The sequence below is a fragment of the Cebus imitator genome, unplaced genomic scaffold, assembly GCF_001604975.1.
Source record: "Cebus imitator isolate Cc_AM_T3 unplaced genomic scaffold, Cebus_imitator-1.0 Scaffold110, whole genome shotgun sequence".
Classification (NCBI taxonomy): domain Eukaryota; kingdom Metazoa; phylum Chordata; class Mammalia; order Primates; family Cebidae; genus Cebus; species Cebus imitator.
Window position 1 is genome coordinate 1,233,740 of NW_016107425.1, and position 12,227 is coordinate 1,245,966.

Genomic DNA, 12,227 nt, shown 5'->3' on the forward strand with positions numbered 1-12,227 from the left:
ATGGTCTCGATCTCTTGACCTCGTGATCCACCCGCCTCGGCCTCCCAAAGTGCTGGGATTACAGGCTTGAGCCACCGCGCCCGGCTACAAAATGACTTTAAACAATACCCCAGGCATGAGTAGGGGGTGACTGCAAGTCCCACACTGTGCCTTTCTGGGCCTGCAAACCTCACAGAGCTGAGATTGCTCTGAGCTGTTTTTCTTTTCTCAGAGCCATTTAAACATGTTATACCATGATAAAGGCATAGCTATAGGAAGTCCATACAGTTCAATTGATTTATATTCTCAAAAATGGTATTATCAATTAAAATGATGTAAATGGAATTTAATTCTCCCTTTCGAAGATGTAAGAAGGAGATGAAGCATCTAAGGTCCCGAAGCCCATGATTTAACGAACGCTGGGTAGTTATTAAAATGAAAGAAGCAAGAAACTGGAAGGAACTTTAAAACCATCCAGAAACTCAAATTCTTCTATTTTACAAATATAGAATAGCAGCCTCATACTCTATAGTCAATAAATTATATATCTAATGCTGAATAGTGTATAGTTTTTGAAAATATATGTAATCTAAACAGTAATTCATCACACATCATTTCAAATTTCATAACAACTTATGCATACCTATAGAAAGTCCCTTTTAATATTCTTCATAATTTCTTCCTTATTTTGATTGTAGCAAAGCAAAGATGGAAGGATTGTTGCAAGAAACTTTGGGCCAAGGAACTGAAAATAACTTCTAAAGGAAATTTTGTCAAGGCTTCTTGGGGAAGTAACTTTGGGGGAAATTTTGGGGGTAGTTTTCGGGTACATAATTCAGGAAAAGTTTGTCTCATAATCTAACTTCCTAGCTTTATGAATCAAATTAATGGTGTTGAGTTGTGGTATAATAAAGTATAGCTGGTGTTTATTTGTCTCCATTTCCTGGCACAGAGCTCTTAATTCTTGGATTTTCTTGAGTGATAGGCATATCTCTTGTTATTCATAATGAGCCCCTTTTGACCATACTAGAGTTTATGCTAATGAGGTGACTGAGGGTAGCCTAATAATCATAGGGCATCGGAACAAGGAGATGGAAGGAAACCTCAAATTTGCCTCTCTGAGGAGTCTGTAGGGGGTATGGAGTGGGCTGAGGTGACTGCATTCTCATGCTGATTCGGCTCTTCTGTGGGGATCCTCAAACTTGCTGTGATGTCAGCTGTCCTGCTGGAATTCAGGATCTGAAGAACATCTTAAGCAACTCTCGCACAAAAGACTCATGATTCTAACATTAGAAATCCCATCTATAGGAACAATGAGAATGCAATTGGTCAATATCCAGTGCTATGTGACTTTTGGTTACAAGTAAGAAGGCCAAATGGCACCTGATTCATGCTTAATTATAACTGTATTTCTGTCCAGAACCTCGCATGTAATTCTTGACAACTCTGTGATTGAAGCCACCTTTGCAAAGATTATGACAGTGAGAGAAATGTAACATGGCTGACTCCATCTTGCTTCTAGTCTCACAGGCTGGCTGTCTTTGCTCACTCCTGGGGATAGGCCAAAGTAACTGTGGGAGGAATATCGTTCATAGCTTAAAGCAAGAATGAGAATAGTCCCTCCCTAAAACTGATTCCTTCTTCATTCAGGGTCTGAAACTGACTTTGTAATGAGAGGGGCCTGAATTCTGCTAAAATGTAGGCATAATTTATCTTATCCCTTACTGCTCAGGAGTCATGTGGCCAGAGGTCGCAAGATTTGTGACTTCCCCAATTGCTCCTGTAGAAAACATCCCTGCTGTAAAACCTAAGATTGATCTTTTGAGATGTTCTTCAGACAACTGATTAACTCCATCTGGATTGATGACTTATGACTTAACCCATCCTGCAGCCCCATCCAGAGGCAGACTCAGCACATGGGGACTATTTTCCACATTCTTATACTTTTATCTCCAACCAATCAGCAGCACCATTCCTTAGCCCCCTGTCTGCCACTATCCATAAAAACCCTAGCCCCTGAGTTCCTGGAGAGATTGAGTGGTAACTTCAAACCTTCTGCTTGGCTGTCTTGGGTTAACTAAGCTCTTTCTTTACTGCAATACCATGGTCTCAGTGAATTGTTTTGTCTATGCAGCAAGCTGGAAGCACCTGTCAGGTGTACAAGGACAGTTTCAGGAGCTCTCCACTTCCCTTCTCCCACAGGCTTGCCCTATGCATCTCTTACATGTTACTGTTCCTGATTTGCATCCTTTATAATAAACCAGTAATCATAAGCAAGGTGCTTCTCTCAGTTCTGCAATTTGTTCTAACAAATTATCAAACATGAGGGAGGGTGATGGAAACCCCCACATTTGCAGCCACATAGGATAGAGGTGTGAGTAGCCTGGGTACCCAGGACTTTTACCCCGCATCTGAAGTGGGGGCAGTCTTATGGGACCACGACTTTAACCTGTGGGGTTTGCACTAACTCTGGGTAGTTACTGTCAGAGTAGAATGGAATTAAAGAACACCCAGTTGGTGGGAGAAAATTGGTGAATTGGTGTTGGAACAATGTGTTGGAAAAGACACTATAACCGCCCAATGGTTTTACTTTGCCTGCTGCCTAGCCAGAGCCAATTTCTAAAGACAGGGGAATTACAATAGAGAAAGTGTAATTAACACAGAGCCAGCTGTGTGAGAGACTAGAGTTTTTATTATTACACAAATCAGTCTTCCAGAGCATTTGGGCATTTGGGGATCAGAGTTGTTTGTTTGTTTGTTTTGAGACAGAGTTTTGCTCTTGTTACCCAGGCTGGAGTGCAATGGCACAATCTCGGCTCACCGCAACCTCCGCCTCCCGGGTTCAAGCAATTCTCCTGCCTCAGGCTCCCGAGTAGCTGGCACTACAGGTGCGCGCCACCATGCTTGGCTAATTTTTTGTAGGTTTAGTAGAAACAGGGTTTCACCATGTTGACCAGGATGGTCTCGATCTCTTGACCTCATGATCCACCCACCTCAGCCTCCCCAAGTGCTGGGATTATGGGCGTGAGCCACCACGCCCGGCCGGGGATCAGAGTTTTTAAGGACAACTTAGGGCTTAAGGGGAAGCCAGTGAGCTGGGACTGCTGGTTGGTCAGGTCAGAGATGAAATCATAGGGAGTCGAAGCTGTCTTCTTGTGCTGAGTTAGTTCCTGGGGTGGGGGCACAAGATCAAATGAGCCAGTTTATCAAACTGGGTGGTGCCAACTGATCCATCAAGGGCAGGGTCTGCAAAATATCTCAAGCATTGATCTTAGGAGCAGTTTAGGGAGGGTCAGAATCTTGTAGCCTCCAGTCACATGACTCCTAAACCGTAATTTCTAATCTTGTGGTTAATTTCTTAGTCCTACAAAGGTGGTCTAGTGCCCAGACAAGAAGGAGGTTTGTTTTGGGAAAGGGCTGTTATCATCTTTGTTTTAAACTATAAACTAAGTTTCTCCCAAAGTTAGTTCAGCCCACATCCAGGAATGAACAAGGACAGCTTGGAGGTTGGAAGGAAGATAGAGTCAGTTAGGTTAGATCTCTTTCATTATCTCGGTCATAATTCTGCAAAGGCGATTTCAACACCACACATTTGGTGTCAGAAAAAAACCTACACATGGATATATGCCAGGTTAGGATCAATTTTCCCCCAGCTGGTTAGATGATGCCACATGTAGCACTTGCCACACTATGCTGAACTGCGTGTTTACTTGTCTGTCTGTTCTATTAGACTGCGAGCACTTGAAGACTAAGATGGGCCTTAATGAATCTTCACTCACATACCAGGGGGAAATACAGGTTCCGGGTTCTGCGGGCCTGATGCTTACACAGTTTGGGGAAGGGAGAATTTTTCGAAAGAATACAAAATTAGGTATGAAGAAATCACAACAAATTACAAGTATAAAAAGTTAATAAGAACCACAACATCTATGAAAATGAAACATTTTTCTTTATTAGCTGCCTGACACATCTCTATATTTTTTCCCACTTTCTTGACTTAACACTCTTTGATTACCTCTTTCTTTTTATTTCTATTTATTTATTTATTTTGTGACAGAGTTTCACTCTTGTTGCCCAGGCTGGAGTGCAATGGTGTGATCTCGGCTCACTGCAGCCCATGCCTCTCGAGTTCAAGCAATTCTCCTGCCTCAGCCTCACAAGTAGCTAGGATTACAGGCGTGCAGCACCATGCCTGGTTAATTTTGTATTTTTAGTAGAGACAGGGTTTCACTAGTAAAGGTCAGACTGGTCTCAAACTCCTGACCTCACGTGATCCACCTGCCTCAGCCTCCCAAAGTGCTGGGATTACAGGCATAAGCCACCATACCCAGCCTTTGACTACTTCTTTCATATAACAATAACTTGTAAGATCATTTCCTATATTGAATTGAAAGGTCATTCTTGCTTTTCTCTAGCATGGTTGATCAACATGTTTTCTATTATTTCCTAGAAAATCTTACTTCAGGTCCCCAATTCATTATTGCTATGTCACGCAAATTTTTACAAATGCTATCCAATTTGGAAACCTCTACCAAGTGTCTTACATATATGGGCTATAACATTTCAGGGCATTTCAAATTCTGATATTCAGTGACTAAACAACTGTTCTTTGTATTGACCATACCGCTATTAACCAGGGTATCCTCAATGCCCTGCACCATCAGATGTCACAACATCAGATGACTTGTCATGTTGAAGAGTGGAAGTATTCCTGCTAGCCATTCCTAAGCTGGGATGGCCAACATAGCTTAACCATTTACAGAAATGGCTGCCTAACACATAAACGTAGCCCACTAAAGCCCAATCAAATGTATTCCTAGCTCAAATTATCTTAAGGAATCTCCAAAATGACTGTGAATCTCCAATGCCGCTAGACGCAAGGGAGAAATGTAGTAAAGGGGATGTCAAAGTGGAAAGAGATTTTCATCTTAATCCATTGTGGTTAGAGTATCTTACCTCTGCAAATTTTGCAAAAACATACGACCACATGAATATATTGCTAGGTGCCCCCTTGGAAGAGGCGCATGACACTGAGGGTCTTTGAAGCTGAAGCTTTACTGACTTCATGTCAGATTCCTGCCTGCCTCACACAGTACTAGTCACAAAATGGGTACTTTACAAGTGCTTGCAGAGTGCAAGAGTGAGAGTTCATCTGTGTGCAGCCTGTCGAAGGGCAGTAATGATAGCATGGGCAGGGAAGGAGTGAGTGAGTGCTTTGAGTCCATTACTCTAAGTCAGGGACTGTCTGTGTGCTTTCCTTAATATTTGTTCCAATGTAATAGAAGAAGTAAAAGGTTCTTCTGGTTAAAAACAGTGAAATGATTAAATCTTTACAGCTCTGAAAATAACTTTTGTAGCACATACCTCATAGTCTCTCCTTGCTGCCTAAAAGCAAAGAGAGGGCTGCAAATCCACTGGGTCATAAGGAGGCCTCCAACCTCCCTGCCTGCAGCCTTCATTTTTGAATATTCACCCTCCTTTCCCTCAACCTGCGGCCCCTCCACCCCACAAGTCACTTTGTCTCGGTACCCTGAGGAGCATCTTGATCATTTGGGGGCATTCTTTAGAAATTTTGATATGAAAAGGCCTTTCTCATCTTCAGATCAGGGCTTAAGTTCTATATTCATCAAATTAAAAAGTGAAAAGCAGCTTTTAAAAATGTCATTGGCACTCACAGGCACCATCAGGAGAATGCTTGCACAAACTGTTTGGGAACATTTCTGATAATAAGGAGAACCAACTTTTCCAAAATTTAAAAGAATAAGAGTATATATAAAAACACATTCCATTCTAATAATTTGGGCCATTGATGTTCGACCCAAAAAATAAGCTACTACCTGGGCGTGGTGGCTCATGCCTGTAATCCCAACACTTTGGGAGGCTGAGGTGGTGGATCACCTGACATTGAGACCAGCCTGGCCAGTGTGGTGAAATCCCATCTCTACTAAAAATACAAAAAAATTAGCCAGGAGTAGTGGCGGGTGCCTGTAATCCCAGCTACTCAGGAGGCTGAGGCAGAAGAATTGCTTGAACCCAGGAGGCAGGGGTTGTGGTGAGCTGAGGTCACACCACACTGCATTCTAGCCTGGGCCACAAGAGTGAGACTCTGTCTCAAAAAAACAAAACAAAACAAAAAACCAAGCTATCTGCTAATTTCACAGAGCATGCTAGAGGTCAACATTGCTGTGTGGCTTATTTTTATCTAATAGCTTCAATTATGAGTTGTGCCCCAAGTTGGGATTTACGGAAAAAGCATTGTGACTTAACTGGGAGTCAGAAGTGAGTGTCAGAGTTGGCTAGCAGAAGCAAACTTTGCAAAGTTTTGAGGAAACTAAGTTCATAAAAATAGGCTGTAGAATGGATAAGGGGTCACAGACAGGAGTACCAGAAACACACCCAGGGTAGAGGCCATTGTGTTGGATGTATATTTGCAGTTCCTCCATTAGGCAGTCCCCCACCCAACTAAAAATTCCACATAGGAGATATTTATTATTATTGGGGTACTACTCAGCCTCTGGAACTTCTCCCTGTGTTTGGGGAATCCTACTTTATGAGTCTTAGCGGGAAAAAGTGCCTAATTCCCACTTCAGAAGCAAAAATGCCAGATCTTCATTTCTCAGCTCCCTTTCTGGGAGGTGGTGTTATACAATGTGGGCAAAGCCAATTAGAAATATCTGTCTTTGACTTTGAGTCAGTGACACAGGACACTGATACTGCAGAGAATCCTGTTTTTCTTCTTCTTAAATCAGCCAGAATTAGTTTCTGTCATGTGAAACTTGTGACCAAATTATAACTTCTGACACCTTGGTCACAAGTAAAATGCTGTTTTAGGGGGCTTGAAGGGCACTTTGAAATCCTGAGTAGTTCCCTTTAAGTATTTAAATATGACTTTGGGCTGCATTTTAAACTTTAAGCTGGGTGTGGTACCTCAGGCCTGTAATCCTAGCACTTTGGAAATGAGGTGGGAGGATGGCTTGAGCCCAGAAGTTTCAAGACCAGCCTGGGCAACAAAACAAATTCTGTCTCTACTTTAAAAATTAAAAATTTTTAAAAAGCCACTTGTGATGGTGTGGGCCTGTGGTCCCAGCTACTCGGGAGGCTGAAGCAGGAGGATTGATTGAGCCCAGGAGTTGGAGGCTACAGTGAGCTATGATTGCACCACCGCACTCCAGTCTGAGTGACAGGGGAAAACCTTGTCGACATCTGTTAGGATCATTGATCTTCATAGTAACAATGAAATTGGGGCAAGTATTAGAAATCCAATTTTACAGCCTAGGAAAATGAGACACAGAAAGCCAAAGTGCCCTGTCCAGGTTACAAAGCCCATTTAATGGCAAAGCTGGGGATGTTGATATATCTAGTCCTGTGATCTTCCTCTTCTTTCCTTCGTAAATCTTTTTTTTTTTTTTTTTTTGAGACAGAGTTTGACTCTTGTCACCCAGGCTGGAGTGCAAAGGCATGATCTCGGCTCACTGCAACCTCCACCTCCCACGTTCAATTGACCTCCTGCCTCAGCCTCCCAAGTAGCTGGGATTACAGGTGCCCACCACCACACCTAGCTAATTTTTGTATTTTTAGTAGAGACGAGGTTTTACCATGCTGGCCAGGCTGGTCTCAAACTCCTGATTTCAGGTGATCCACCCGCCTTGGCCTCCCAAAGTGCTGGGATTACAGGCATGAGTCACTGTGCCCAGCCTCCTTCATAAATCTTTATCATGCAGACAAAAGAAAAGCAGAGAGAAAGGTGCATGACCAGAGCTCAATTGATATAAAGATCAGAAAGGTCATCAAAATGACCTGACACAGCTCCCAAATCTTAAAAACAGGACCCGGAGGCAGCAGAAAAAGCCTTTTCAGTCCCCCACTTGTTTTCCTGCTAAAGAGACAAACCAAGAGATTCCTCCTTCTATGGACCAGCTTAGAGTGTGACCAATTGTGAGGGGCAGTGACAAAACAACTCATCAATTTTTCTCTGTTTAAGAATGACCTCAGTGAGATTATTTTAAGAGGAGAAATTACTGCTAAAATCACAGTCATGGAGTCGCAATCAGTCGTAATTTTACTTTCTCTCGTAAAATTCCCAAAGGAGATATTTGTACTGAATAACACACTTAAACCTGTTCTGTAGAATCCATTTCAGATTCCTCATAATGCTTCTGCTTCATATAAGAATTCAACTCTGTACAGAGTAACTTGAACAATCATCACTCCCAGAATATCAACCCCAAAACAGTAATGTGCATTTAGAACTTCAAGGAACGTACCTTAATTTGAAAGAGGTGCTGTCTATAGGCAATGATGGTAGTTATTGCAGGCAACCACTGAGAGTTCAGGTTGTGTTAAAAAGGTCAGATTCAGTCTTGGAGTTTCTCACAGATTATGTTCTATTCACACTGACAAATAGCAAAATGCTTTGGAATGTTATTCTTTTGTGTACACTATTTTAATTCCAGTCTTTGTCTAGATTTGGTTAAAAAAATGTTTGGTTGATCATGTGTGTCCTTTATTACCCAGATGCAGACAATGGACCGCAGGTTAAGCTCAGTGCAGAGTGAATCTCTGTTTGTTTGTGGAAGGCTGAGGAGTAAGTCTAGCAAAAGGAAAGGTCCACTTTTTTTTCTTTCTAATAAGCTTCTTACTTTAAATCAATTTTTGAAATACAGAATTTTTGCGAAGTTAGTACAGAGTTCTCACATGCCCCAATTGCTAACAGCTTATATTAGAATAGTACATTTGCTACAATTAATGAACCAATATTGACTTTTAGTATCAACAGAAGTCCAGAGTTCATTCACATCTCCTCAGTTTTTTCCTAACATCCTTTTTCTGTTCCAGAGTCGCATCCAGGACACCACATTGTTTAGCTGTCGTGTCTCCTTAAGCTCCTTGGCTGCAACAGTTCCTCAGTCTTTCTTTGTGAAGACCATTTGAGGAGTACTGGTCAGGCATTTTTGAAAGATGTTCCTCAACTGAGATTTACGTAAAGCTTTTCTCATGATTAGTAAAAGGTTATGGGTTTTGGGGAGGAAGACCACAGAGGCAAAATGCCTTTCTTCATATCATATCAATGGTGCATACTATTAATATGATTTCTTGCGGTATCTGTTTGGGAGCCCCTTTTTCCTCTCAATCTTAGGGACCTTCTTTCAGGTCCTCAACGCTGACTTCTCTCTCTTGTGTGTGTATGTGTGTGTGTGCATGTGTGTGTGTGTGTGTGTGTGTCTGTGTGTGTTTTGAGACAGAGTCTCACTCTGTCACCCAGGCTGGAATGCAGTGGCACAATCACAACTCACCACAACCTCTGCCTCCCAGGCTCATGTGACCCACCTACCTCAGCCTCTTGACTAGCTGGGACTACAGGTGCGTGTGCCACCACACTTGACTAATTTTTTTTTTTGAAACAGAGTTTCACTCTTATTGTTTAGGCTGGAGTGCAATGGCTCAATCTTGGCTCACTGATCCTCTGCGTCCTGGGTTCAAGTGATTCTCCTGCCTCAGCCTCCCAAGTAGCTAGGACTACAGGTGTTCACCACTATGCCCAGTTAATTTTTTTTTATTTCTACTAAAGACAGGGTTTCGCCATGTTGACCAGGCTGGTCTCGAACTACTGACCTCAGGTGATCTGCCCGCCTCAGCCTCCCAAAGTGCTGGGATTATAGGAGTGAGCCATGGCACCCAGCCACTTGACTGATTTTTGTGTTTTTTGTAAAGATGCAGTTTTGCCAGGTTACTCAGTCTGGTCTTGAACTCCTGGGCTCAAGCAATCCACATATCTTGGTGTCTCAAAGAGCTGGGATTACAGGCATGAGCCATCATGCCCCACCTTTGCTTTCTCTTTTGATTAATTATTGTCATTTTGAAAGTGAAATCAGGGATCAAATAGTCAAAGGTGGAGAGAATGTCTAACACAGGCAGGAATTCTACAAATTATAAACATAACCAAAGAGAAGCCTTTTTGTCTACCTCAGCCTCTGCTCATTGCTGCCCTGAAAAATCAGATCACCTCAGACTGATAAGACTCTTCTCACATTAGAATATAAACCAGTTGATACTGTCAGTAAAGGACAAGAGGAATTGCCAATTGTGTCAATCATATTGTCCAGTACACTTCCAGACAGCTTTGGTTTGGCTAAAAATAGTTGTAATGCATTTCTGTTGCTAAGCACCATATTTTTATTAGCTAAGGTACCCTATTTGAAAATGCAAACAAAGCCTGGGTCTTGTAGTGAAATGCCTGGGTAAAAAGGGACAGACTCTAAATGTCAATGATTCTGATCAGTGTGAACTTCTAGAATGGTGTGGTACAGTTTCCTAAATCCATCTTATAAAGGAATCCAGGGAATGACCTGCTTTCATCTTGCAGCCTGCTTCATTTTATTGCCATGTCTGTGTGTCTTATGTCACATATCTTTCCTGTCAGTTACAGAAAGGCTGAACTACAGCTATGGCCACTGAGCTGTGTCTATCCACAGTCATGTGGTTCAGGTGACAACGAAACAAATAGCTCACTCAGAAGAGCATGGGCTCTCCAGAGCAACGTAATCTATAGGAGAGGAAAAAAAAAACTATACAGTATATTTCAAATTTTTCCTTATGAGGAGACACTGGGATTATATTAGACAGTTCAAGGAGCCTATGAGTTGCTAAAAATTGCGGCAGGTGACCCATGGAGGTTTACGTAAAAAATTCTTCTCTGGCAGTTGAAGAAAAGCAGAATGAATGTTTGTCTTTCTCAATGGCTTAAGAATAACCTTCTCCCAAAACAGGCATAGACTAAATGTATTAGTCAGGCTTCTTAGTTGCATATCAGAAGCCAACAGTAGGTAATTTAAGCAGAAAAGGCAGGCCGGGTGCAGTGGCTCATGCCTGTAATTCTAGCACTTTGGGAGCCTGAAGCAGGCGGATCACAAGGTCAGGAGATTGAGACCATCCTGGCTAACACGGTGAAACCCCGTCTCTACTAAAACTACAAAAAATTAGCGGGGCGTGGTGGCACACGCCTGTAGTCCGAGCTACTCAGGAGGCTGAGGCAGGAGAAATGCTTGAATCTGGGAGGTGAAGGTTGCAGTGAGCTGAGATTGTGCCACTGTGCTCCAGCCTGGGTGATAGAGTGAGACTCTGTCTCAAAAAAAAAAAAAAAAAAAAAAAAAAAAAAAAAAAAAAAAAAAAAAAAAAAAAAAAAAGAAAAAAAAGAAAAAAAAAGGCACATTTTCACAGAAGTCAGCAAATGTGACCTGCCACTTATTTTTGTATGGTCCAAAAGCTAACAATAATTTTTACATATTTAAAGAGTTAGACAAAGAACATTTTAAAAGAAGGATATTCATGACCCATGAAAAGTATATTAAATTCACATTTCAGTATCCATAAATAAATTGTTACCGGAGCACAGTCACACTCACTTGCTTAAGTACTGTCTCTTGTTGCTTCTTGCTGCAGTGGCAGGATTGAGTAATTACAATAAAGATTCTCATATAGGGCCTACGAAGCCTAAAATATTTATCGATGCCTTAGTTGGCTAAGGCTGCCATACTAAAATGACATAGACTAGGCGGCTTAAACAACAGAAATATATATATATTTACAGTTCTGGAGACTGGAAGTGTAAGACCAAGATGCCAGCATGGTCAGTTTCTGGTGAGGGCTCTTTCCTTAGGTTGCAGATAGATGACCACCTTTCTGCTGTGCCCTGCACAGAAATGACACAGAGCGATAGCAAACTCTCTTAGTTATTTATTCTTGTAATTCCATCATAAGGACTCCACCCTCATAACTTAATCTAAACCAAATTGCCTACCAAAGGCCCCATCCCCAAACATCATCACATTAGAGTTAGAATGTCAACATACAAATTTTGGGTGGACACAGCTCAGTCCATAGCAACTAGCTAACCCCTTACAGAAAAAGTTGGCCAATTCTTGTATTAAAGAATATTAGGACACATGCAGACTCTCCAAGGGGACCTGCATGTGTCCTAATGTTAAACTAGTCTTAGAGGAAACAGCCAGGAAATTCATAAAATTACACTATACACTGTTGATTTGGGGAGACTTCACTTGTACCACCCACAATCCTGCTAATACTCCCATCAGGCACTGGACAGGGCTGCTAGGAGCCTGGCATTGCAGCCTCTGTAAACTGGAATGTCGCTCTTTCCACCTTACCAGAATGGATTCAGTCGGCACCTGCTACTTGTATACAAGCTTTGGATTCTGGTACTGGTGGATCTGACAGATGAATCCCAGATC